Here is a 23,807-nt window from a genome sequence, read left to right on the forward strand (position 1 = left end):
TGTTGAACCGGTTGTTAAAATTCCTCAACCGGTTCGGACAAATCCTCAGCTGGTTGACATTGCATCCATATAGTCATTATCCGATTGAGGATTGTTCTCAATCGGTTGCCATAATTCTATGGCCGATAGACATTGAACTAAGCTGAACCGGTCAACCGGTTCTTACTGGCTTTACGTCATTTCTTAACCGGCCTCCATTGCCTTTACAAGTCGTAGCTATAATTCATACCTACTAAAAATATTAGTCGCCTAACCTATACTCCTACCGGTACTAACTATATAATTTTGAGCATAGATAAATGAATATATATATATATAAGGAAAAATCTAAATACCTAAAAGATCGTAGAAAATCAAACATGTCGAAAATGAATGATGCCTATATATTACAATTTCATTTTGCCTACCATATTGAAAGAAGAATATAACATATTCAAATTAAACAAACTTGGTCATGAACAATGTATGGTCATGCAAGGTCACAACTTCCCAATAAACATGAAGATATGTGGAGATGGAAATAATAAATATTAGAAAAACAACAAATATCATAATAATAACTTTTTCATTGCTCGTGTAGACTTCTTTGTACAAACAATAACCACAATGGTTTTTTTTTTTTTTTTTTTTGTTTCTCTCGTGTAAAACTAAATCACTTGCTATTTCCCAACGTATTTTAATAGAATTACATAAGTCAGAGCCCGTCATCGAATCACCATTTTTGAATATCTGTATATGTTTAATGAAGGAGCCTAATCAATGGAGAATTGAAAGACATCTTTCCCTATGTCATACAGTTTGAAGAACATTTGACAAAATTCAACCTAATTTATTTTGAAAGTGTTAATAAATATAGAAGAGAAAAACAAAACAAAGTAAAAGGAAAACAAAAAGCTAAAAGCATACCACTATTTTGACACTCTTAAACCGGAACTCGTCCCGACTCTTTTTTATTGTAATGAATCCAAAATTTGGATATGAGAGTTTTTAAAGTCAATGACGCACAAATACCAATGATCGAGGCAATTGTCATGCATTGGAATAAATAGTTGTAAAGTTAGAAAAACAATATATATGAGTTGGGCCACAAAATATCTACTATATTATAGGTGAAAACAATATCTACTCTAAATTTGATATATGCAATTAAACATTACTAACCTTCTCGCAATCATCCAATTCGCTAATGTACTTACTCATGATGAATGTTTTTCTATCAAAAAAAAGATGAAGACTCCTGCACAAAATCATTTGCTAATAATAAAACATAATACGAATATTAGTAGATTGTACTTAATATGTAAGTAAACAACAAGAGAAATATGAGCTTACTGAAAAATGTCGTGGGAATATACTTCGTATGCTTATGAATTGCCTCTTAAAATAATTTAGCTTTGAGGCTTCTAGATTTATTACCTGTTGTTAAACAATAACTTCAATAAATTTATTTAATTAATATAACATGCATTTGATATAAATGAAGTAGGTACTTACAACATCCATCAAATTTTGTTTAGGATGTAAGCACTCAAAATGTCCACGAACTCCATGAACTCCATGTTCATGATCAAAGTTAACAAGAAGCCCACTAAAATAATAATATATTAAAGCATTCTTGACTAAATTGGAACCATATGAAGACTAAAATTGTAACAACACATCTATGAATGTTCTAGACACTACAAACCTTTTTGACAATGCTTTATTGAAAACATAATCAACAACAACAGATTGAAGTACATTGAATGATTGAGCATCCACCACGTCTTCACGAATGGACATGGGGATTAACTAAATAAAAAAAACAAGACATAATTATTAGCTATATATGTTGAGTATCAAAAATAAGAATATGATATTAAACTATGTGTATTATACCTTTAATGCTTGACATTTTCCATTTTCCTTAAATTATGTACAAACAGGGAGACCTTGAATTTACTTGGTTTCCTCTTCCTTGATGTACGTGTTTTCATGACTTGATCGGGATAACCACATAGTGCTTGTAATGGTTCCTAATATGGAAAATGTCATTAATATACATCTATTTACTATGTAATGGTTTAAGTAGTTGTAAATAAAATATTTTTTTTCTTTTATATGATACATACCTTTCCATAATCTCTTCTACTGCTTTTGATTGGAATTGATAAAATATCTACATTTTTGTTCGGAATGATATTTACTTCAATTGATGTAGCACATGCATCTTCATTATTTCCATTCAAGTCCTTAGTGCATAACTTCTCAATTGACAAAGTGTGAACATAATGTTCATTTCCTTTCTTATTGTTCTTATCTTCCAAACTTCTCTCGCATGAGAGAATATCATTCTTTGTTCCCTCCTTGTGCATTCTCAAAGGTTTTTCGCTTAACCTAAGGAAGAGACCTTTCAATGTAGTATATTTTTCCTCAAATTCAGTCAAAACTTTTTCATAACTACCATTACTTGCACCATGACACAAATCAATTAGATGTGTCTTTAATTGTTGAAAGGTTTTATCCATCTCCATTAAGCTCCCACCATCAACCTAGTGATATTTAGGAACTTGATTAATAATATCACAATACAAGGGTTCACTATTAATATTGATACTCACGATGAATATTGTAAAACTTGTTTAATAACATCTTTTTTTGCATTGATTTCAAATTTCTCATCATTCTCATTCTCCCCCTCCATTGTCATCGCACTTCTATCAACACAATCCCTTATCTCATTTTGTATCACCCATATTTTGACCTACAATATATTCATCAAAATATAACACATCAGATTAAAAATCATTAAAAACTTAAACCAATATTAAACAACTTTCAAAACTATAACTTACATTGTCATCTGCATATCCACCTAGTTTTTTCAATCTTCGTTTCATGTCCAGTGCTTCATCATCTCCCCAAGCAGTAATCCAAGGACAAAGTCGAGTATATAATGGTAGAAATTTCTCTTCGAACGATATATGCTCGTGGTAGAATAATTGCGCTTATTTGACATAGATATATAGTTAGTTAACAAATTTTATTATAACAAATTCGAAATTCACTATGATGTAAATTAATTACAAGGACATTACCATTAAAAATAATAAGCAACTGCAAACCCGACTTTGTTGTTTCCTCTTAAACTCTTCAATCCCGTGTACAAGATAAGACAACACAAATTCAGCCCAATTCATCTTCTTTATTAAATTGATGTCTTCCACAAGATGTAAGAAAGAACGTTTCACAAATAGCTTCATTATTGGGCACAATAATGCACCCAACACAAATAATACAAAACGAACTTTGAAATCGTTTCCACCTTCTTTATCCTCCCTAATTTGATTTTCTAACATCACTAATGGCAATCGCTCCTTTTAATCATAATATTTTTTTTATATATAAATCATTCTTATGGCTAACATCTTTGTTCATGCCAATCTTCAACCCTCTTGCCCTCAATCCCATAATAAATTCAACATCAATGGAGGATAATTTGATACAAGTATTATTCAACTCTAACATGTAAGTGTTCGGGTTGAAACTATTTATCAACCAAACACATAACCCATGATCAATTTTCTTACATCGAAGTTGCAAGAGGCTACCAAATCCTATTTCTTCTATGGCTGCTCTTTGCTTTGGTTCTAATTCTTCAATAATTTTAATCACTCGCTTGGGTGAGCATCGAGTCTAAAGATATAACTGAAAAGATACACAAACATCAAACATGTTTACATTAATATAATTTCCAACAAATACATAAATAATGAAATTAAATATTCATTACAAAAAATTACATTTGGAACCACACCCTTTTAAAGTGAATATTGTTTTGAACTTTCTTTGGACTTTGCCATGAAATCTTCTTTTTCTACTTTTGAAAGTGCATTCCACTTCTTGCCCAATTTTTTCCTCAACTACATTAATTGGTCACATACTTTAAATTCTAATTTTAAAATGTAATTATATTAGACACAACAATATTACTCCTTACATCATCATTTATCTTCACTTCTTTATCAGGCTCTTTGATCATGGTCAATTGATTGTTACTACAAAACAATTTCAAACAAATTTAACTATAACAACCACAAAAAAAATACATTAAAAAACATATTCTTTTACATATTTCTATTTTCCCTTACTAGTAATGTATCCAAGCTCTAATAGGCCTATTTGGATTTCTAACAACTTCAACACCATCGCATTCGCTCCTAAAAATTAAATCAAATCATTTAAGTCAATTTTTATAATATGATTTTAGATATAATAAATCAAACATACTTTCACCACCAGTACAAAATCCTCCCTAAATCTCTATACATTTTAAATGGTCACAAAATTAGCATATAAATTATTTTCAATCTCCAATTATGGATCTAACCACACTATTTTTCATTAATGTGATCAATCCATAAATCTAACAAAAAACATGAAATATAATGGATACAATATTATAAAACACATTATCAATACTCACATTTTTTTCCTTAATATAGAACTCGACAAATAATTACAATACAACCGCCTTTTGATTAACAAAAAATTGTGTCCTTTTTAGCTTTCTTTCTCTTAGTACTACACATCTTCTTCTTCTTCTTCTTCTTCCAGCTATGTCTTCAATTCGGGTCTTCAAACCACAAAATTTAGAACCCGAAAACACCCCTTACACCTCTTAAACAAAATATAAAATATGAAGAAAATACAAGGGTTATGGAGATGAGAGGGATGAGCGGGAATATCGCACTCTTTACTTCAAAACTCGAAAAAACCCCAAATATGAAAATTAAATAGGGACATAAACAGAAGGAGGATACGAAGAAAACTTGGAAAGATGCCACCCAAAACGACTACAATATCTCACCCGAAAACACCCAACAACATGAAAACATCCAACAATACACGAAGACAACTGAAAGCACCCAAAAATAATAGCCGATGGAGATGAGTGGAAAACACAAGTACCCGGAGAAGACTCGAGTATGGAGAAGAGAGGAAAATATGGGGAAACTCGGCAAAAGAGGGAGAAAACAGCAACCCGGCCCGACTGTGGAGGATGAGTGGAGAAGATACCAAATTATGGGGGGAAAATGGGAAAAAGAGGAGAGAACAAGAGGGAGAATAGCTGCCCGGTTCAGTAATGGAGGATGACTGGAGAAGAGAGCAAATTAAGCGGGGAAAAAAAGGGAAATGGGTGAGAGAATAGAATGGGGAAAAACAGCTACATGGCCAGCTATGGAGGATGATGAGTGGAGATGAGAGCACGGGGACACAAACGGGGGAAAACAGGAAATGGATAAGAGAATAGGATAGGGAACAATAGCTACACTAGCCGACTATGAAGGATGATGAGTGGAGATGAGAGCACGGGGACACAACTGACTATGGAGGAGAAGATGGCTGGCTATAGAGGAGAAGACGGTCAGTTATAGAGAAGAAAAGAGGGGAAATATGGGAAAAATGGTTGACAGAGGGAAAGAACAGGAGGGAAGAGAGGGGAAAAACAGGAAAAGAGGCTCAGAGAAGGAGAGGACATAAGGGGGAGGTACTCGATTATTATTATTTTTTTTCATTTTTTCTTTTTCTTTTGGATGGCTAAGATTTAATCTCTTTCATCCAACGCCTAAAAAAAATGAGGCATGCTACCTTCCCCAACACCATAGAATTTTCCTTGATAAAAAGAGTCCCATATTTTAAATCTAACCCATCATTTTTTTTCCTAAGAAATTACTAATTTTTATAAATAAAAAAAATGTACTTGCTTTTTAAAAAAAAAAAACTTCCATCAAAATAATATAAATATCAGAGGATATTTATATCAAAAATAATTTTTTTAATTAAAAACTTATATTTTCTATTTTTAAAATTTTATATCGATTAATTAAAACAAGTTAAATAAATTTAAAATAATATATAAAAATATTTTATTAACTTTAAATTTATTTTTTATTTTTTTTCTTTGTATTTTTTTGTACATTTCCTTTCAAATTTTTCCAAAAAGGAAACATTACTAAAAGATCATGTCAAGTACAAGAACTAATCCTTTGATATGGATGAATTAAAATATATTTTGTTTATACTTTTATTTTATTTTATAAAGGAATTAATAATCAAAGGTTTAATTTAAAATAAATATTTTATTTTAAAAAATTTAATTTTATCATAGAAAAGATTTAACAATAAAAAGTTCATAATTTATAAATCACTAATCCTATTTTGTCATAAGTGATTAGTTAGGTTTCTAATGTTAAATGAATTCAATAGTTTTTAGTTGGTTTTAAATTTTAGATGGTTCGAAAGTTATATTATCAATATCACTTAAAAATGAAATCCTCTGTTTTTCTTTTCATTTTTCAATGATTAGTTATTTTGTCAAATTCTCGCTTAGTTTCAATTTTCAAATAGTTTTGTTTAATGTTTAATATAAACAACTTTAACACTTTGCAACATTCTAATGTCAAAAAAAAAAAACACTTAATGAGATTAATCTTTAATAGGTTTATAATTAAATTTAAATTTATTCAAATATAAAAAAATGGTGATGTGGGGGCTTTCCCCATATAGCCACGTGGCAGGCCACTCTTGGTCTACGTGGCATTCTTCTATCTCTATCCAGATGATCATCATCAAACCAGAGTCTCCTATTCGACCAACGGGTATCAGAGACTAGTCACATTGTGCTCCTCTAAACTACACGATGCATTCCAGGTAGATATCTTGGCCCACTCCTGCAAGCAATCATTCCCCCAAGCCATGAGTACATTTGACGGGATGTAACCCTGCCTTCACAATTGAGTTGCTATACGCTATGCCATACTTTCTACAGAGTAAGGTGACAAGTGAACCATCATGTCATCCCCACTAGCAGCCCCTGTTAGCCGCCTAAATGGTGATGATTGCCCTGCCACGAACTGTGCTGCCATCATGACTGCGAAAGTTAAGATGTCACCTCAGCGCAGATGTGACCCCATCCCAGACACTATAAAAACCCTCACACAACCAAAATCCAAGAACGTAATACAAGAAGCCCGATATAGCTCTAGAGAATAAGCGATTTCTCGAGCTAGTTTTAACTAATTGACTTGGGCTTCGAAGGGTGTGTCCGGACAACTTGTCCGAACATCTTTTTACAGGAAAGAAAAGAGAAGTCAATCTTCACCGACTGTATTCAGTCCTTTCTTGCTATAACGGGGAGAAGCATCATCCCCAATTGATTCAGCATTAACATCGGCATCATTTGTGGGAAGGAAACAAGAATGTCAACACCCTCAAGAAGTCGATCGTTTGCCATGGGCGACGAAGGTTACTTTGACTAGCGTGAGAGTATGGAAAGATGCTAACGAGAAAGCGAGCGACAAGTGCAAGCCCTGCTCCAAGAAACAAGAAGACTCAGAGAGGAGAATGAGGTGTTGCGAATTCAAGCATCTTTGTCAGGCCCCTCTCGTAGCCAGCAACCAAGGAGTTAGTGAACGAACTCCAGGAAAAATGAGGAAGCAACATACCCTAGAAACACAGAGTCCCCCTTTGATGAGCATGGTATACGACCTGATGAAGGACCCCTATCGGCCTATCACGCGCCATAGGACGAAAACTCTGATTCCACTCGTGTCTCATCTAAAAGGAGATGCGATAGGAAATCCTAACTATTAGATGCAATGCACGCAAGGTTAGGGCCACAGGTGCCCGGTATGGAGAAACCACGTATAGCCACGACCCAGGAGGTATACCCTGCCCCATTTGCTGCACCCGCTATACTGAACTGGCCTCCATACCCAACACTACAACAATTGGAAGAGGATATGGTAAGTAGAGTTCCCCTCGGCTCTGCCAGCAGGCGACTAGACAACATGCTCTCCATGCCTTTTAGCTCTCGCATTATCAATTACGAACCCCTGAGAGAGTTCATCGAGCCAAAATTCTCTACGTATGACAAATTCATTGATCCATTTGATCACATCATGCACTACAGATAGCTCATGACCCTTGACATAGGGAATGACGCACTGTTGTTTCTAGCTAGCTTCCAAGGTTAGGCCCTCTCGTGGTTCCACCACCTCCCAATGAATTCCGTCGACAACTTTCGGGACCTATCGAAGGCCTTCGTGGGACAATATCTATGTTCAACACAACACAAACAAAACATCAGCACCCTGTAAAACATAAAGATGTAGGAGAATGAGTCGCTGAGGGAGTTCGTAAAGTGGTTCGGGCAAGCTGTACTCTAGGTAGAGTCTTACAGCATAGACATTATTATCCAAATCTTTAAAATGAGTATCTGTCCGGGCACACCTTTCTTCAAATCTCTCACCAAAAAGCCCTATGTAACTATGGACGATCTATTCAGATGGGCAAACAAATATTCCATGCTTGAGGACAATGTCCGTGCAGCCACCCAGTAGATCCTGGTCACCAGTCGACCTGCCAAAAATGTTGAGGCTAGGAATTCCAAAACCGCAAGCCAACGAAGGCAATCAAATAAGAGGTAGGACAGACAACGCCAACCAAACTAGCCCAACTTCATCCCACTCAATGTTTCATACGAGAAGCTCCTCCCCATGATCCGCAAGTTATCCGACTTCAAGTGGCCAGAGCCCCTAAAAATGGATTCAACTAAGAGAGACCGCAACAGAAAATGTGCCTATCACAAAGAGCACGAACACACTACGGAGCAATGTAGTAGTCTCCATTATTTGGTGGAGAATCTAGTAAGATCCGAATGCTTGAGACAATACGTTCACTCAGAAGGTAAAAATGGGGTGACATCCCGAAGTCCAACCACCACGACCCCCGCAGCTTCTATAGCTCCTAGGGTCGTGATCAACTATATTCACGGCGGACCTATCAACGAGGAATACAACTCTAAACAAAAGAGATGGATGCTACTTCAAGCCATCTTCGTGCGAGAGCAAGTTAGCTCCATCAAGCCCAGATTAATCAGCAGGAGCATGCGCTCAATAGATAGGGAAATCACTTTTCCCCTAGTAGACTCCAACCGAATATTACAATCGCATCGGGACGCCCTTATCCTATCATTGGGAATCAGTGACTTTGATGTAAGGTGGATCTTAGTCGACCTAGGTAGCTCAGCCGACCTCTTACAGGTATCTATAATTAAACATATGGGGCTTTCACCATCGAATCTGGAAAATCCTGGACGGATATTGTTAGGATTCTAAGGAGCTTCAACAATGTCTCTGGGCGACATTGTGCTGCCCGTCCAGACCGGCCCCATTGCCCTGAATATGCAGTTCTCAATAGTAGAAGACCTATCTCCATTCAATGCCATATTGGGGCGCACCTGGCTGTAGAGCATGAAAATCATTCCTTCTACTTATCATCAGATGGTGAGTTATCGCATCGAAGACGGACAGATTAATCTCTATGGAAGCCAACTAGCAGCTCGATAGTGCTACCAAGTGGCATAGAAAACCGGATCTAGTAGTGATAATGAGCCACCTCCAAAACTATGAGCGCAATCTTTTAATAGCAATTACAATATCCGACGAAGAAAGATCCCCTGGTGGCCGACCCCTTGCAGACTATTAAGATCTCGAAGAAGGATGATCATTTTACCTACGCAAGCTCCCTCTTAGAGTTGAACGAGGCGCGAAGCCTTGAAGGAGTACTTCACCGGAACAAAGATGTCTTCGTCTGGACACACTCTAACATGCTCAGGATTCACCCATCAATTGCCTCCCACCAACTTAACATTCTTCCATTCTCAAGACCTATCCGCCAGAAGGTCCAACAATTCTATTTGGATAGGCAAAAAATCATTCAGAATGAGATAAACAAGTTATTGATAGCCGAATTTATCAAAGAGGTTAAGTATCCTGACTAGTTGGAAAACGTGGTTGTAGTCCTGAAAACATTGGGGAAATGGCAAGTCTACGTTGATTACACTAACCTCAATGATGCCTACCCTAAGGACAACTTTCCCCTCCCCCGAATAGACCAAATAGTGGACTCCACCACTGAAACACAGAATGCTCTCCTTCCTACATGCCTTTTTCGAGTATCATCAGATCCCTATGTATCCACCAGATGAAGAAAAAATTGCCTTCATAACACCACATGGGCTCTATTACTACAAAGTCATGTCGTTTGGACTCAAAAAAGCTGGAGCCACTTATCAAAGGCTGATGACTAAAATTTTCAAACCTCTAATCGGACGCACAATAGAGGTATACATTGATGACATTGTAGTGAAAAGCAGGACCAAGGGTGAACATGACCAACACCTAGAAGAAGTCTTTCACTTGTTGAGAGAATACAACATGAAGCTCAATCCGTCCAATTGCGCCTTTGGAGTGAGTGCGGAAAAATTCTTGGGGTTCATGGTCACTCAAAGGAGCATAGAGGCCAATCCAAATCAAATCAAATCAAAGTTGTCATAGAGACATCCGCCCCATGCAACAAAAAGGAATTGTAATGCCTCACTGGCAAACTCACTGCACTAGGGTGCTTCATAACCCAGTTTACAAACAAACTAAGGCATTTTTTCCTTGCATTAAAAAGAGCCAGCGCGACATGATGGAAGGAAGACTTTCAGTTTGCATTTGAAGAAATCAAGTTTTATCTCACACAATCGCCCATTCTGACCAGCCCTCAACTCAGTGAACATTTGTACGTGTACTTAGCAATCTCCAACTGTGTGGTTAGCACTGTTTTGTTTTGCTGCATATCGGACAAAAAGCAAAAGCATGTCTACTACATCAGCAAAGCAATGTTCGATGCGAAAACCAGGTACTCAAAGATGGAGCAGATAGCTTTGGCCTTGAGAAGCGCTGAGTAGAAACTTTACCCCTATTTCCAGGCTCATCAAATTATCGTGCTCACCAGCCAACCTCTCAGAAGTATTTTGCACAAATCTGATCTATTAGGAAGAAGGCTGAAGTGGGTCATATAATTGAGGGAGTACGGGATCAAATATTAGCCTAAGTTATCCATAAAATGAAAAGTCATGGTTGACTTTATAGTTAAGATCCCCCAACAACCCTCTCAACTCAAAGAACCTGGTAGAGAGGGATGATGGATTCTCTTCGTCGACAGAGCCTCCTGGACCTCGGGATCTAGAATAGGCCCCCTCCTACGATCACCAATTGGAGAACAGCTAGAACAGGCCATCCGACTTGGGTTCCCAGCATCCAACAGTGAAACCGAGTACGAGGCCATCCTATCCAAACTAAACTTTGCACTTGCTCTCTCAGCTTCTAAGATCGAAATCTGCAGTGACTCTCAACTCATTGTTGGGCATATTCAAGGGGAGTACAAAGCTAAAGATGGATGTATGACTCAGTACTTGATTAAAGTAAGAGGTGCCCTGAATCAAATGAATGAATGGGCTATCAAAAGGATTCCTCACATATAAAATGTACAAGTCAATGCCTTGGTTGGAATAGGTACTACACTCCTCGTGAAGGAGGCAATATTATTACCCGTCCATTTCCAAATCGTTTCCTTAATTGTAGTCATACCTGTCTGCAACGCTAAAGAGGTAGGTGCGGAGTGGGCACATGAAATTGAAAATTACCTCCGGACAGGTGACCTGCCCGAAGAGAACAAACATGCGCATAGGGTCCGGGTGCAGGCTACCCGCTTCACCTTAAATGGGGATTATCTCTACAGGCGATCCTTTGGAGGTTCATACCTCAGGTGCTTAAATAGAACGGAAGCTCAGTATGTATTAGCAGAGCTACATGAAGAAATATGTGGCAATCACTCAGGAGGACGAACCCTGGTGCACCTTACCCACTCGCAAGGATACTATTGACCCACCATGAAACAGGATGCGAAAAATTATGTCAAGAAGTGTGACCGGTGTCAAAGGCACGCACCCATTCCTCACATATCATCTGAAGTTCTCAACCTAGTTACAAGCCCTTGGCCATTCGCATAATGGGGGATGGACATAGTAGGACCCTTACCCGTCACAGCCACTCATAAGAAATTCTTGCTTGTGGCCACTGACTACTTTAGCAAGTGGGTAGAGGCAGAAGCTTATGCCAACATCAAAGATAAGGACGTCTCTAAGTTTGTTGGGAAAAACATCATCTGTCAGTTCGGAATTCCGCAAACAAATTATAGCTGATAACGAACCACAGTTTGACAGTGTTGAGTTCAGGACCTTTTGTTCAGAGCTAAAAATAAAAAATCTATACTCCACACCACGATATCCTCAGAGCAATGGATAAGCGGAAGCAACAAACAAGACCCTGCTCTCCGTACTAAAGAAAATGCTAGAAAAAGCCAAATGGAAGTGGGTAAAAGAACTACCCGGCGTCCTGTGGGCTTATCGAACAACACTTGGATGACCAATCGGAAACACTCCCTTCGCTCTTGCCTACGGGATGGACGTAGTTATCCCAACAGAGATAGGCATGCCCACAACCTGAACTGTTGTACAAGACCAAAGGGACAAATGTCAAGAACTTGAGAGACACTTGGATTGGGCAAACGAGGTGAGGGGGAGTGCAGCCATCCGGATGGCCTCCGATCAACAAAGAGCTACTGCCTACTACAACCGGAAAGCCCAACCCCATGCCTTTAAGGTTGGAACCTTAGTCTTCAAAAAGCTCCAAGCTAATTGGGAGGGGCCTTATATTGTCTTGAAGGCTGGAGAATCTAGGGTTTACCATCTACAAAAGCTGGATGGAATGCCCCTGCTCCACTTATGGAATGTATCTAATCTAAGGCAATACTATCAGTAAAGTAAAAAAAGAAAAAGTGCACAAGAAAGATAGTGAAATATTGCATTCGCATTCGTAAGTGAGAAATTGTTCTTTACAAGTGTTGGCCAGACAAATCACGGCGAAATACAAATGACTTAATAATAAATAAAAAATGTTTTATGGCTCGACCGAAGAGTCGGCCATAGGAAGAATCTCATCTCTTCAAGAAGAATCGTCGGGTACCTCCCCCTTGTCGTCTGAAGGAAAGGAATGAGTATCTTATGTGATGTCGTTCTTCTTCATACAACATCGATAGCCATAGAAGAACATTTCGTCCACTTGCTTTTGATACTCCTCCTCCAACTCCTTCTTTTGATCTGTGAATCCGGCCCAGAGTTCCTCCAACTTTTTCTTCAGTTGGGCATTCTCCTGCTCGACCTCTTTGCACTTGGCCTTAGTGGCCTTGCCCTCCTCTCTCAACCGGTCAGCCTCAGCATGGACCGACTCCTTCTCCACCTCCACCAATTTCAAAGCCTCGACTCCCTCTACAATAGCCTTCTATGCAGCGGCAAGGTCGCTCTCCACCTGTTCCAGCTTAATGCAGAGCTCTTCACCGCCGCCCACGCGATGGGTGATGAAAGCCCTCAAAGCCTCAACAACCTCCAATAGCTCAAAAAGTAGAGCGCGTTGTCGCATCAGGTTGCGAACTCTGACCACCACCTAAAGGCGATAACAAAAATAGAGTAAGCTCGGGATTAAAGTTCACATTATAGCATAAGAAGGAAGGCATAGTAGCTTACCACTTTTGCAGTCTCTTGAGTCATGCAATCCTGCAATAGTTGAATACGGGAGACCGTAGAGTTAGGCGTTCCAAGTGGAAGTTGGGTTGTGATAGAGATGAGGAGGTCGCCGCCTAAGCTCACCAAAACTCGGTTAGTGAAAGGAAAAAAGTCTAACATCTTTGTCGAATGCAACTCAACATCAGTGAAGCAAGGCACTCGCCTCAGCATCTCTATCATTTCCTCCTAGCTCGGAAGAGGAACGGAAGTAAGGGCATCCTTCTAGTCTAAGTATTCCTCGATAGGAACCGGACCGTCAGATGCCCCATCTTGAACAGGGCAAGTCTCATTCCTAGTAAGAGACGAGGCAACCAACGCGTTGTTGGACCCTGTAGCATCTGGATGGGGCATTGGCGTCTGGGGAGCATCTATGATAGGCTCTTCGTGAACCTCCTCTGGATAGGATCTTTTGGCAGGAGAAGAAACCACCTCAATAGGATCAGATAGTCGTTTGCATTGTCTCTCCCTAAAGCCCGACCCTCAAGTTGGACGTCGTATCTTCCTCCACCTCCGGTTTGTATATGATGACGAGTATCACAGGCTCGAATTTGGAACTTTGAGGATCCAAGTCACTCCGTTCAAACCTTGGAAGGTCCAAGTCACCTTCTGAATCCGGAACAAAGCTATTTGTTTATAGAGGTACAGAAAAAGTAGAAGCGGAAAAAGATTCAGATACCGAGGCTAGTACCTGAACCACCTTAGTGGAAGACTTCTTCTTCTTAATTGGATGGCGGACTACGAAAGATAAAACATGGCGTTTCTCACTGCAACCCTTCCTCAACTTTCCCTCTTGTCTTTTCTTCTCCCTCTGATCAAGGTGCTCCTGGTGAGCTCTAGCGTTCGCCTCATGTGCTTCTTTGTAGAAGGAGAGATCCTTCAAAACATGATGTTTCCCGAGCACTATGACCTTTGGGAGCCGCCTAGGGATAATGGGGAGAATGTAAGGCTGGGACTCATGGATAACCGCAACCAAATTCCAGGCAATCAAAAGCGTCTGGTGGTTCTTTTTGTCGAAAGTGATCACGAACAGCTTGTTCAGTAGGTCGAACGAAGCTTTCTCCACCCACTCGACCAGTCGACCTCTTCTGTCCTTATCTGCATCAATCAAAATGGACAGTGTTAGCACTAAAGTGATATCAGTTCAACAAATAAAGACAATTGAAGAATCGCTTAAAGCCATCCCTACCAGGAATTTTAAGTGATTCGTCCCATTATAGTCGTGCCATTTGATTCTGGTCCAGATGGGTGTTATCAACAAAATTTATAAAACCTAAATCACCTTACACTAGGGTAGCATAGCTAACATAGTATAGTGGCTCTATGATCGTCCACAGGGATGGGTTTTCATCATACAGTTGACTTAAATGAAGGAAATAAAATAGTGTTTTTTCTTATGAAAAATTAGCTTTTAAAGAAAATGAATTGTGGTTGCAAAGATTGATTTTAAGTTAAGCAAAAACAATAAGTGAAGTTAACTATAAAGAAAAGATCTCTTAGAGCTTTAGGTCACTAGGATTGGGTTTCTTATACAAATGGGGAGATTCCAGATCTTCTTCTCGCGTTGGGGATAATAATATAAAGGATGGTTATCTCCCGAACCGATTTTGTATTTAGCAATTAAGATTTGATCCCAAGGGTTCATGAAAAATAATAGTTGTTTTCCATTAATGGCTTCAAACACTAAAGACTCTCACCTTGAACCACCTTCCAATGGCTTGTAAATGATAACTAATAGACATCCATGGATCTAACAGTAAGCATCCATAGAATCCAAAAAGCTTACCAAGTATTGGCCATTCAAGGTGTTTTTAAGGGATTTAAAGCTAAACCTTAAAATAAAAACCATTAATGGTTAACAACTACTTTCATTTAAAGCAAGGACAACTCCCATCTTTGCATTCGGGTCCTTCACCTAGCTTCCATCACTCCAAGAAACGTAAAACCTAGCCACTCATCCCATGAGAAATCATCCTTAAAGGTTGTTTGGCTAGGAAGAAGAGTGAAAACAAAATGAGAAGGAAAGGCAAAGCAAAAGCTTTGTATGTTTCTTACTCCTCGAAATTTACAAGTTTTCAATGAAATACATACATATATATTTCCCTCTCTCTCTCCCCTCTTATATATATGCTACCTAAAAGATATATAAAAAGATATAAAAGAAAATATCTAGGTTGGTTATAAGGAGAAATTAGGAAATTACACAAAATATTTGAAGATGAAAATCGAACAGAGTCGGTGCACAGGAAGATTTCGCATACCATGCAAAATTTGGCATGGTGTGCGAAATCCTTTGGCTACCTCAAGTGGTTTCGCATGGTGTGCGAAATTTCGCACAGCCATGCAAAAATGTTGTTTGTTGGATTTCTTCCTCAGGTTTTCTTCCTTGCATCTCTGATTGGCTTGGCAAAGGGCTATGAAGTGCTCTAAAGCTTGGATTATTCATGTATTTGAGCTTTAACTTGCATTGCCATGGATTTCACAAAATTCTCCCTCATTCTTGGCTTGGTTCAATAATCAAATAGCTACCAAAAACATTAAAACTGTCAAAAATTGATTAGTAACCCTTGCTAGGTTCCTTAATGTGCCAATTGAGTTAAAAGGTATTAACTACTACTCAAAAGTATTTAAAATAGTTAGTTTCAAGCTATAAAAGAGTACTTTTTGAGTAGTAATCATTAAGCGAAAAGTTTGGATGGAAATCCCTTTCCGAATGCTCGACTAGGCCATCCCACGGGCCCCAAACCAGGATATGCCTTTGGCTCTACCCTTATTCAAGTTCGGGAGGTCGGTCACCAATTGGAGAGATGGGATATGAGCAAACAGGTTGAAGATATCTTTTTTGCTCTTCTTGATGGTATAGATAAAGAGGACCTCTAATAGGGAGAAGTCCAGACAGAATAACATGTCTAGGATAATGCATCCCATCAGCACTCGGACAATGTTGGGATGGATAAAAACGTGAGGAATTTGGATGCAGTGTAAAAATTGTTTGAAAATAAACAGGAGAGAGAAATAGAGTCCTGCGTTAAACTACTCCTTGATGAAGAAAATAACATCTCGAGCTTCCTTCTCAGTAGATGTCAGATCTTCATCCACCAAGTGAACGGAGATGTCACTCAGAATACAGAAGTGCTCTGAAACTCCCATTCAAAAATAAGCTCGGTAGGCTTTTCCGATTAGGGGCGTCCGAAGCTTGCACCTGTCCGGCCACCCTTCATAACAACATTGGTCGAGGCAATGTCCTTTTTCACTGGCATACTAGAAGCGATGGGCCAAGTTAGACCTGCACGATACAATGTCGAATGTTAAAAAATAGCCACCCGACCTTACCACCAAAAGGCAGTGCCCCTAAAACACACAACAAGCGATTATACCAGACTTAGGGTCTGCCCTATTCAAGGCATCCGACCGACCCTACCTATCAGCGAAAATCCTAACTATGGATTTTTTTTCTCTATGACACCTCAAACAAAGGAAAAACATACTGCAAACAAACTCTGAAAAAACCCCAACAAAGCAACAAACATGGCAAACTCTAACCCTAATAGGGGTTAGCAGGTCATGCCATTAACGAGACCTGATGGCCCAGAAAGACCACAAATCTATTTTTACAAGCCTTGAAGCAACCACTTCGCAGTCGACCAAGACCCCCAAACTCCAAAATAATCCCCAAACAGCAACAAATGAAGCTATCAAGAAAAATGGAAAATCGGGGAGTAGTAGAGAAGAAAAACGAGCATACCAGGAAAATGTCTTCAACAAAGTGTCGAAGTCGATCTGTAAAAGGCAAGAAAGATTAGTCAGAAAGTTCGCTGAAGAAGGAGAAATGCAGCACAACAAGCCAAAAGGACAATGACTATTTGAATATGGGAAGTGCGAAACGAAAGAAAATAGACTGAAAGGACAAAAGTGAAACGACTAGAAAATGTACTTCTTAGGGATTAATTCCCTATTTATAAGGATAGACGCCCTAGAAATTCCAAATGACAAGACGCTTAGAAGTGCATTCTCCAAAGCGACGCGTCGTTTGATGACAACCTCGATAACAACGCCTCTCCTTAACACCCTCAGATGCCACGTGTCCTAAGGTTACTAAAAGGGTTTGAAAAATGTTTTAACCTGCCATTTCTGTCCAGACGAAATACTCGAGTTAAAATGAGGGATTGTGGGGGCTTCCCCCATATAGCCATGTGGCAGGCCACTCTTGGTCCACGTGGCATCCTTCTATTTCTGTCCGAATGATCATCATCAAACCGGAGTATCCTATCCAGCCAGTAGGTATCAGAGACCTGTCACATCGTGATCCTCTAAATTGCACAATGCATTTTGGGTAGATATCCTGGCCCACTCCTACAGGCAATCATTCCCCCAAGCCATCAATATGTTTGACGGGACGTCACTTTGCCTTCGCAGGCGAGCTACTACATGTTGCACCATACTTTCTGCAAAGTGAGGTGACAAGCAAACCATCATGTCATCCCCACTGGTAGCCCCAATCAGCCACCTAAATGGTGATGATTGCCCTACCATGAACTGTGCTACCATCATGACTGTGAAAGTCAAGATGCCACCTCAGCGCAGACGTGACCCCGTCGCAAACACTATAAAAACCCTCATACAACCAAAATCCAGGTACGCAATACAAGAAGCTTGATATAGCTCCAAAGAATGAGCGATTTCTCGAGCTGGTTTTAACCAATTGACTTGGGCTTCGAAGGGTGTGTCCGAACAACTTGTTTGGACATCTTTTTGCAGGAAAGAAAAGAGAAGTCGGTCCTCACCTACTGTATTCAGTCATTTCCTACTATAACAAGGAGAAACATCATCTCCAGTTGATTTAGCATCAACAGGTGAGAGTTAAACATGTAATTTATAAGTATCCACCTCATTCTCATTAATAGACACAAAAAATATTAACATTTCAGCTATGTTCAATTCCCAAAAAAATTGAGGGACAATATAAAAGAAAGAAAATAAAAAAGAAAAATAGAAAGAAAAAAAAAGTAAAAAATAAATAAAAAATAAATTTAAAGTTAATAAATTATTTTTATATGTTATTTCAAACTCATTTCACATATTTTTCTTATTTTATATGAATATTAAATAATTTAAAAATATATACAATTTTCATTTATTTTTTATTTGATTTTGTATTTTTCATAATGAGATTAAAAATGAGAAAATAACTTTTTTAATATACATATTTTTAATACTTTTTGAAATCAAACATAGAATAAAACATTTGAACATGAAAACCACTAAATTCAATATACACTCAACATTTGTCAAAATGGAAAAGATTAACGCTTACTGAGTGATGGCTTTGTACACTCTTCCAAAACTATCACTTCTAGAAACCTAACATTTTCCCAAGAACTGTCATGGATCTTCAATTTCCCATTGTCAAGGGTTTTAGTAATAGCCCAATGCTCTAGTTTTGAATTTCCACCCATTCGTTTAGCAACGATCGGCATGATATTAAATAATCATCATTATAATTATGTGAAGGTATATTTGCATAATCATCATCAACGTTGAAATGCATGCATAGTACCTGAAAAATTATAAAGATCCATTAGAACCAAAAATAAAAAATAAAAAATCTAAGCCCAGAGAAGGATAACAAGGAGTTTTGAATATTGAGAAGACTGTTGACACAATGGATTATCTTGAACCTATAGAGTAACTACAATACTTTGGATGTAAACAATTATGTTGAACCATATCAAAATTTGCTATTTACATCTTCTCTATACTTTATCTCTTCTAACATTTTATATTATTTAGTATTTATTTTAGTATCTATTACTTGCATATTTGTAAAATTTCTAAAAATAGACTATTACTAATTCACTCCCTTTTTAGGTGATTACCTAAGTTTTTTATAGTAAACTTCAGAATATTCACTTTCAAAGATTGTCATGAGCTCCCCTAAAACATTATGTATTGTAAATTTAAGAAGTAAAAATAAATAAATAAATTAAACAATTGTTGTGATTTTAATACTTACTCATTTCCTAGAACCTTAACTTTTTCCAAAGTGTCATAGATCTTCGATTTCTCATTTCCATGGGTGGTAGAAATAGCCCCAGGCTCTAGCTTTGAATTTCAACCCACTTGTAAAGGCAACCTTTGTCTAGCAATGACCCGTATGATGTGGATAATCATCATTATCATGGAAAAACATACGTAAACACCTTCAAGATTATAAAAATCCATTAAAACTTGAGAAATATAGGTATAAAGAAGGATAAGAAAAATCTTGATTGAGAAGAATGGTGATATAGTAGATCATCTTAAAACCTACGAAGGAGCTCCAAGGCATAGTGTGCTGAACCGCATTAAAAATTGTTATTTGCATATTCTCTACCTTTTATCCATTTACTTTAAGTATTTTATAATATCTAGTATTTATTTTGATAACAACTAACCAACACATTTGTAAAAATTCTAAAAATAGACCATCAATAATTCACCTTTTTGGCTGATTACGTATGGTTTCCATGATAGACTTCACAATATTCACTTTCTAAGATCATAGTGAGCTCCCTCTTTTAACGGGATGGGGTAAGGTTTATGAACTAAAGCTATGAATAAATAAAATTGCAAGGATAATTGCTCACAGTTTTAAATTGCAGAATCCATTTCTTAGAGTTTTTCGAAAACACTTCTAGTATAAAAAACATTTTTGATATAAAAAAATAGATATTTAACAAAAGTTTCAAACACTTTTAAAAAGTCACAAAAACCATTTCTAGTGTTTTTTTCGAGAAATATTTGATAGATGATTATCCTAAAATATCTTAGAGAGAAAGTAATTCAAATGAAAATATGTTCAAACTTAGGTGGTGTTTTATTGATTTATTTTTACTTAATTCTAAATAGAAATTAAAACTAAATAGTCATTAAATAGTGTTAAGTATGAAGTTATTTGCTTTTATAATATTTTATTTCTATTAAGCAATAAAAAATAAAGAAATTTTTTTATTTCTATTAAATATTAAAATATAAAGAAAAACCAACATATTATTTTTTGCATTTAGAAAAAGTTAAATATTTTGCTTTTTTCTATTCAACAAAAAAAAATATAAAAAGCCATAAAAAAGTAGAAAAACAAATAATTTAAAGTCTGAAAGTAAATTACTTTAAGCAAAAAATTTAAGAAAACAAACACCCTTTAAGTATCCACCTCATTCTCGTTAATAGAAACAAGAAACATGATACGAAGAGTGCATTTGATAATATTTCTATTCCAAATGTTTGTGTAAAATTATTTTTTAAATGATCACCTATTAAGTGCTTCTTCAAAAATTAATATTACAAGTAATTTTTCAATTTTTTAAAATGTGTTTTTCTAAATTTTACCAAATCTCGTATTTTTCTTCTACTCATAATTCAATACCCATTCAACATAATAAGAGGAGAGATTGACGGGTGATGGATTTGTACACTATCCCAAAACTCCCAAGTCCTAGAAGCTCAACCGTTTCCCAGAAGTTATAAATCTTGAATTTCTCATTCTCATAGATTTTAGCAAACGCACTAGGATCTAGCATTGAATTTCCACCTGAATACATGCTGGTAGGCATGGTAACATACAATGATTTATCCTGTAAGAAGATCTACCAAGAACTAGACTATTGTGAAACAAACTTTTGAACAGTTACTAGGGGGAGAATAACACTTACTGGGTGATGACTTCGTGCATTCTACCAAAACTCCCACTTCCTAGAAGCTCAACCTTCGGCCAAGAACTATCCATGGATCCTCAAATTCCCATTCCCATGGGTTGCAGCAGTAGCCATGGGCTGTAGCTTTGAATTTCCACCCACTGGTTTGAAAGCCAACTTCTCTTTAGTGACGGCCCACATCATAGGGCTAACCATTTCCATGGATGAGAGGACCGAAGCTTATACCACTTCAATCATTACTTCGATCGAAGAAAGAGGCATGATCAGGATAATCAGATGCGTCAACGATGCGACCAAACTGAGAGATTTTCTCACCATTATCGCTTCCCTCAAAGAAAGCCACATGATTTTGGCCCAACCAAGAGATGCTTTGGTTGATGATAGCAAAAGCTCCTGCTTCAAACCATCAATAATATATCAATGGCCCGCCGGATCTACCCTCTTCCCATGAATTATTTATTTACTTGAGGAATGAGTCAAGCTTATAAATTATTTATAGGTTAATTTCATTCACCACCCCTAAGGTTTTGATTAAATACATCTAACTCTCACAGGTTTGAAATTTTATCAAATACCTCATCTATCCTTTTCATTTTTTATTTTCACTCAGTCTCCCTTCTTACTCAAAATAAGTGAAGTATATGATGAAATTTCAAACTTCTCAGTATTAGATATACTTAGCCAAAAACTCAAGGAAGGTGAATGAAATTAACCCATTATTTATTTGGTTGGCAGAGTAGTAAATGAAGGTTCTTATCATGCTTGAAGTCAGACATAGATCCGAAACTTCAATTTTGAGAAACACTTTAAAAAAAAAAATGATAAAGTATTAATTTTTTTTATAAAGCCTTTGATAGATTATTAGTTTAAAGATTTTTTTAGAGGAGATAGCAACACTCTGAAACTCTCACTATTACTCCACTCAAGATCATCATTCATTTATAAAAAAATGTCACCTTATATTTGTTTCTAAATCTTTAATTTAATAAATAAGATTAAATATATTGTGTTTAATTCTTTCTACTTTAAAAATAAAAAATAAAATTATAAAAATGGATCTAATTTCACTTAACTTTTTTATTTTCATTTATGTTATTCATGGCCTCCCAAGAACCTCTGCAGAAAGAGTTCAAATCAGAATCAAAGAAAAATACAATGGAGTAGTATCGTATGACTTTCTAACCTACGAAGAACTAATAAACTTCGTAAACCAAGAAGTTTATCTCTTTGCCCGCTTATCAAAGTTAATGTTAAGATCAAGAAAGATCTTAGAACCTCAAAGAAAGAATTAGGATCTTTTTGTGCGGGTATGAGAAGATTCTTCCACCCTCTATTAAAAAAGAAAATATTATAGGTCAAAACATAGAAAACCAAAATCAAACTGAAAATACTCAAAATATAGAGGAAAAGAAAAACAAGATTATCAAAGATCAAAATCTAAAGAACATTCAAAGAAAATATACAAAAGGGAAATAAAATTTTTCAAATGTGGTAAAAAGGGACACGTAGCCCCAAACTATAAAATCAAAGAAATTATAAAAGACATAGACATACGAAGCCTTCTCAAGGAATAGATGACTAATCTAATCAAATCAAAATCTTCTAACTAAATGTCCTCAAAGACAACAAGTAGTGAGGAACAACTCCTTCTAATCGAAGAAGACTCTTTTGAAACCTTTGATGACCTTTCCTTAAATCCTCTTGCAACTGTGTAGAAAATTGCCTTTGTAATATCAAAACTATTAATGTCCTAACAAGTGAACAAAACCTCTTAATAAAAATGATAGATAAAATTCCAGACCCTCAAATCCAACATGAATATATCAAAAAATATTTAGAATTTCAAAAACAAGAAAGAGAGACTAGGGAAGCAAATACAAATCAATATAGTCTAAAACCTATTTTGGATCAACCTCTAAACCAAAAACAACAAATATTCAAGATCTTCAAAATGAAATAAGTCAAATTAAGCTTCAAATTAGAGACTTAATAATTCAAAATGAAGGATTAGACATTAGGCTTCAAAAATTAGAAAATCATCTAATAACCTTTAAACAGGAAAATAAGTTAAAAACAGTAGGATATCAACCTGAAACCCTTACACATAGATTATAAAATTTCAAATGTATACATATGCAATCAAAATGTTTGTTATAAAACCTCCTTCCTTCTAGTAAAAAATATGCAACAAGAAGTAATATTGGGAACACCTTTCTTAACTCTACTTTATCCATTTAAAGTAGATAAAGAAGGAATAAAAACAATTATAAAGGGCAAACGATTTGTTTTGAGTTTGCTAGTCCTATCAAACACAAAGAACTTAGCCTTCTCCACAATGATGGAATGAAGCAACTGAATTTAATTCAAAAGAAAAAAAAACATATCAAATTCCTAAGTAAAGAAATTCATTATCAAAGAATAGAAGAAAACCTCCTTCAAAGACAGATCCAAGATATAATAAATAAAGTCAAAAACCAAATTGAAACATAACTATGCTCTTCAGTTCCTAATGCTTTTTGGGACACAAAGAAACATGAAGTTTCTTTGCCTTATATAGAAGGATTTAATGAAAATCAAATTCCTACTAAGGCAAGGCCCATTCAAATGAATGAACATATGTT

General features: G+C 36.6%; 1 long non-coding RNA gene across 1 annotated transcript; it reads right to left on the minus strand.

Moving 5' to 3' along the window:
• Window positions 1–18,776: 18,776 nt before the first annotated feature.
• On the minus strand, window positions 18,777–21,933 carry LOC109123507 (uncharacterized). Its single transcript, XR_002031204.2, has 3 exons — window positions 21,184–21,933; window positions 19,506–19,692; window positions 18,777–19,049 (listed from the first exon to the last, which is right to left on the minus strand). It is a non-coding gene; the product is annotated as an uncharacterized LOC109123507 (long non-coding RNA).
• Window positions 21,934–23,807: the final 1,874 nt, after the last annotated feature.

This window comes from Vitis vinifera, chromosome 12, assembly GCF_030704535.1.
Source record: "Vitis vinifera cultivar Pinot Noir 40024 chromosome 12, ASM3070453v1".
NCBI classification, from domain to species: Eukaryota; Viridiplantae; Streptophyta; class Magnoliopsida; order Vitales; family Vitaceae; genus Vitis; species Vitis vinifera.